This window comes from Panicum virgatum, chromosome 2N (assembly GCF_016808335.1).
Source record: "Panicum virgatum strain AP13 chromosome 2N, P.virgatum_v5, whole genome shotgun sequence".
Classification (NCBI taxonomy): Eukaryota; Viridiplantae; Streptophyta; class Magnoliopsida; order Poales; family Poaceae; genus Panicum; species Panicum virgatum.
The window spans coordinates 22,562,738-22,568,748 of NC_053146.1; positions in this window are offsets into that span (position 1 = coordinate 22,562,738).

Sequence of the window (6,011 nt, forward strand, 5' to 3'; positions counted from 1 at the left end):
CTCCACGCCCGAACCACCAGCGCCGCCGCATCCCTCTGCCTCGCCTCGCCAAGATCCGCCGCCGCAGGTAAGCCCGCCTCCGAGCAATAGCTTGCCTCCGGTGATGCTCTAGCCTTCCTGACCCTGTTCCGCCGCCGCAGCACCCTGGTGCGTCGATTGGAGAGGATCCGAGGCTCGGAAGATCGCTGCAGCGACCGGACCGCGAACTCCGTCCGTGCGCCTCCGCCCGAGCTCGCCGCCGGTCATCTGCGCTGCGTAATCCGACCGCCCAAGCCCTCGGTGAGCTACACTCCAAACCCCTCCTTCCCTTGCGCCAGTTTCCGTAGCCCGTAACCCTTGGCATCGCCCGGCACACTCGCTCCGGCGAGCACCTTCGCTGCAGCGCCGCCCCTCGCCATAGCGAGCCACGCCCAGCCCCTAATCGGCCGTTTTGAGTGCCTAGGTGGTTTAGCCGCCCCGCGCACAAGCTCCACGACCAAACCGCAGCCCAAAACACCGCCTGTAGCGCCCAAGCCGCCCTCTCCGACGAGCTGCCGGCGAAGCGCCGCCGCGGAGCCTAACTCCGGCGACTCAGCGCCGCCGCCCCCACGCCCGATGGCCCTCGGCCGTCCGATCTAAAATAAACGCCCCCGATTAGAACCCGATGCGAACAGATCTGGACCGCCAGATCTAAAACCAACGGCTTGGATCCAAGGATACCGGTTCGCCTGGCATTTTGTTAAAGAACCCCCCAGTTCTCCCAGAATCAACCCGCAGTCCACCTATTTTGAAAAATAATCGCAGATAGGCCCAAAACTTTGCAAGAACACCCCTGAGCTTCCTAGAATTTGAACCCGCCGTCCAGGCTTAGTCCTTTTGCGTGTTAGCCCCTGGATCTTTTCAGTAATTACGTTTTAGCCCTCGGTTTTAGCAGAAAAGCCCCTGGAACTTCAGTTTTATTACAAATAAGCCCCTAGAACTTGTTTTTAGCCCAGAAAATGCGTTTTAGCTCCGTTTTTAGCGTTCTTTATATCCACGCGATCGTTGTAACGCGTAGAATAGTTCTAGAATAGTTTTGTGCGCTGTTTTCATGTATTGATGTACTATTTCTTAGCTTTTTGTTAGTGTCTGCCTGTATGCTTATTTTGTGCATTGTTTTGGCCATGTGTTCGTGAGTAGACGCTGAGCTACCTGAGGAGCCCCAGTACCAGTACCCGGAGCAGCCGTCTTCCGAGCACTTTGAGCAGCAGCCAGAGCAGTACGAGGAAGGCAAGTATAACATGAACAACCTATCACCTTTAAATATAATTTCATACTGCATTTTAATACTGTATGCCTATAAGGACTTTCCTAGCCACTTTATATCCTTTATATATACCTATGGGTTGCATTTTGGTTAGTTGTGCTAGGTTGCTGCGCTATAACACACTTTGGTCCTTTTAATTAAATTGATTAATGGTTTACTTGAACTTAATCCTGAGAGTGGCCCTCTGTGTGGCTTGAGTGGCTCACGTCTCGTTAAAAGATGTTTTTGTAGAAACATGGTTTAGGGGGCCAGCACGGTGCTTAGTGCTTGGTTGGCCACTCTCCATAAGGACCGGTTCATAGAGCGACAACCTGGGACAACAGCGCTACCACAAGGCTAGAATGGGATAGACTTGGCGTAATAATTAGATCTTTTTGGTTTGGAGTAACTTACCTGCGGGGCAAGAGTAGTAAGCTTCAATGGTCCCTGCTCCTCCGGCTTGGTCTGTGCTTGGATTGCGCTCCTGTGCTTGTACCCCCGGAGGTGGGCCCCATCGTCGCCGACCTAACTCTCGCGGTTACGCCTTACCAACGAGATTCTTTTTAAAGGCCTCGTAGTGAGTCGCTGGCCATCTCACCTAAGGAAGTGTGATGAACAACTGGCGTAGCTCACGACTTGTGGGTAAAGATGTGCAACCTCTGCAGAGTGTAAAACTGGTATACTAGCCGTGCTCACGGTTATGAGCGGCCCAGATCCTCCTTTTGATTAGTGAAGTTATCTCCTTCCGACGAGGGAGGTGCTTCTCGGGGTTTACCTTGGTGGCTTGGTTTCAGTTTGGTTCTCAGTAGTAACATGTTTAAATTTGATTAATAACTATGTAACTGGGTTAATGGTAAATCATCAACTCGTAGTAAATAGCTTTAATAAAATTTTGCCAACACTTAAAAGCTAATGCAGTTGAGTCAGCCAGCCTAGAGCCTCATAGTTTGTGTTATACTTGTTGAGTACAAGTTGTGTACTCACCCTTGCCTCTTCTCTACTTTTTCCTCTTGGCTACGCTACTGCTGCTCAGTTCCTGCCGACACGAGGGAGTTCGTCCAGCGCTACCAGGACTACGAGGACTTCTAGGTGCTTCGTCTCCCAGTCGACGTCCCTGTGGCGCCCTGCTTCAGCTCCGGAGAGCTTTTACCGTATTTTGTACTTCGCTTCCGCTGTATCAGACATTTATGTCATTATTGTAATAAATAACATTCGTATTTCGATTTATTATGTCTTATTCGTGATATGTGCTGTGATATACTATTCATTCTGTTGTATATACGTGTGACTTGATCCTGGCACGTATATGATTGCTCGGTTTATGTTCTTTTATAAACCGGGTGTTACAAGCATGGACATGGTAAATTAAAAATGGATGCACACTATGGTCACTCAGGTTCTAAAGAAGTTCAAATAAGTGGTTTTCAACTTATATCTCAAGAATATTTGGATTTCATTCAAGACTCAAATCAGAAAAGGCAAAATCAGAAAAAGTCTATACACCGGTTTAATCGACGACTCAATTTTTTTATACGTCAGTTAAATGCAGTTAGCAGAGTCTGGACAAGTACTTACACCGGTTAAACCGACGATATGAAATTTAACGTCGGTGCGGTTGTCCAGAAGGTTGGTTTTCCAGGGTGTTTCAAGGTTATATACACCAGTTAAACCGATGCTATTTGAAATTAACGTCGGTACAATTGTCCAGTGAGTTGATCTTTCCAGGGATTTCAGAAGTTATACTCACCGGTTAAACCAACGATGGATTTGAGTTAACGTCGGTGCAGTTGTCCAGAGAGTTGGTTTTTCAGTTGATCAGTGGACAACTACACTCATCGGTTGAACTGATGATACGTCGATTAATCTGTCCGAGTTGTAACGGCTAGTTTCCAAAAGGGGCAGTTTGCATTCATCGGTTAAACCGACGATGACAATTGGAGGACCGTCGGATTAACCAGCGTTAATTACTTTTCTGCCAGCTTTTCTCCAACGGCTCTATTCGTGTGAGCTGCCTATATATACCCCTCCAATGGGTCATTTTGCTTCTTCTTGACACCAGGCAACATTCATACACTCATACTATTGTTGAGAGCCACCTTGAGCTTCATCTTCCACACATTTGTTCATTCAATCATTCAAGAAGCAAGACTAAGGACTTGAGTAGAGAGAAGCTTGTGTGCATCCATTTTTGGTGATCGGTTCTTGCTCAAGTGAAGGCCCTAGCTTGTTACTCCTGGTGATTGGCAGCACCTAGGCGATCTTGGTGATTGAAGGTGTTTCTTCCGGAGCTTGCCAAGGATTGTGGGAGCCCGAAGAAGTTTTGTACGTGGCTTGAGCTCCACCATGGCGGGATGGTGAATGGAGACTCTTAGTGAGCGCCCACGTCTCGGTGACATGGGAGGTGACAAGACTCTTAGTGAGTGTCACAATGTGGATTAGGGGTGTGTGCCAACACATCGACACCACGGGAAAAAATCCGGTTGTCTCTTGCACTCTCTTTACTTTCAAGCACCTACTTTCATGCAATTACTCATGTGCTTGACCTTAGAGATCATAACTTAGCTCTACCTTGCTTAGCTTCATATCTTTGTTAGCTTGTGTAGTTTGCTTAGTTAGCCGGTTGGTGAATTGAGCCTTACTAGTATTGCATAGGTTAAGGTTGCTTTAATTTGTTTTGGAAATTTGAAAAAGGCCCAATTCACCCCCCTCTTGGTCCATCGATCCTTACATTTACCATGTTTTAATTTTATTTCGAGAATTTCTCTTACTAAGGTACACAGTTTTAATTCCAATGTAGGCCATCTCGAATCCCACAACAACTTAGACTTAGAAATCATGTTAATGCTCCCACTCAAGCAGATTTAGATTGTGTCTATTATGTGTCAACTAGCTCTAGTACTAGATGAGTAAAAAACTATAAACGGGGCACATGCAAAGCTCAAACAGAGCAACTATTCATCATTTCCATGATTAGAGCTTGCATGGAATACCACACATTTATTCTAAGCATGACAATTCTCTCCCCTTTTTTAACTGCTACTAATATTATGACAAAGCTGAACGAGCAGGTATGACAACTTATATGGGCACTGATGATCTCTCCCCCAAACTTCAACGAAGCTCAGGGCTACTGGTCTGGATGTGGCAGGGGGGGTTAGTACGCACCGTGGTGCCAATCGTAGGACATGGAAGATAGCATCCCCCCAACTCTTCTGTGTGAGGCTGGTGTTGTGATCGAGGTTGTGTCTTATCTCCTCCAGTCGCAACTCCATGGCATTGACTCGGGCGGTGAGATTCGACAGCCCCCGTGTGAGCGGGTTGTCGTACTCAAAACGCGTTGACGTAGACGGGCCGACCTGCGGGCCATGGGAAGCTCCCATACCCGAGGGGTAGTAAAACCACTGGTCGTGCCCATACCCCGTGCTACCCTCAGGCTAGTACGAGGTCTGGCCACCCTGGGTGCAATACTTGTAGGCCTCCTCGAAACTCATATGTGCCGTGTCTGGGTGAGGCTGTGCTGAGGCATCTGGTGAGGGTGCAGCGTGTGATGTTCCGACTTCCTGAGAAGCACGGGCCTACCGTGAAGCTCCTGGCTGGCGAGAAGTTCCTGGCTTGCGGGATGTGCCTGCCTGATGGGAAACTCCTGGCTGCCGTGATGTGCCACCCTCGGCCAACTGTGCGTCACGCCGAGTTCTACTACGTGTCATAGGACCAGCTGTGCTGTGGCGTGCTGGCTCCTTCTTTTCCATTTGGAGGGTCAGACGTTTCACAAAGTAGAGCGAGAGTTTCGGGCATGTCAGTTCGAACTCTTTCTCATACCCCGGATAGCACATGAACACCGAGTTCCCGGGACCTTCACGCATCATGTGCGAGTGAACAAAGTGGTCCAGACCGATGAAGGTTCAGCACTCATCCGTCGCGGGCAGATATGTGACTTGTGCATTCTCCAAAACATTGACATAACGCGCAATGCGGGTAACCAGTGAGGTTATGTCGATGGGAGATTTGCATGTGATCATTTTCTGCCAGTGTGCGACCATGCCTATGACAGGTAAGTAGCGAATCTTCTTTGCCATAGCGAACAGGCACATGAGCTCCGAGGAGCTACACAACCTGAGTCTGCTCGGGAAAAGACTACCATAGCGAGGTACTTGGCTAGAACTCTCAGAATTGGATTATGGATAGAAACTATACTGTTCTTACTACTCACTGGTTCATCTGAGATTTCGTTCCACCAAGCACTACGATCATACTCAAGTTCATCTGCTAAAGCATTAGCCTCTAAGATACATTTCTTAGTAAAGCCTAGTGCATTACTAAAGTCTCTAGTTGGCATTTCAAAGAACTCGTTGAAAAAGAGGAAGTGGATTTTAATTTCTTTTCCAATGGTTTCAACATGCAGCATTGATAAAAATTCCATGGTGAGAAGGTGCGAACCTGGTTCGGTGATGTTAGCAAAGCGCGATCATCCCACAACCGTGAATGCGCAGTTCATGTTTTGGTGGAGTCCCGTCATCATGAGGAACTCTGTATCGAACCGCTTAGCGTGGCCATACGACTGCTTCTTCAGCAATTCGAGGGCATCCCGCTCATAATCAGTCCGGACTACGATCTGGTCAATCGAAGTCAGAACTCTGATTTTGAAGCAGGGCCTCGGGACTGCTGGAGAAGTAGGGGCTTTCTCCTCTTGTTCCTGGGACAGTGACGGTCGGCGGACTGAGTCCACCGACATGTCATCCCGGGAGGC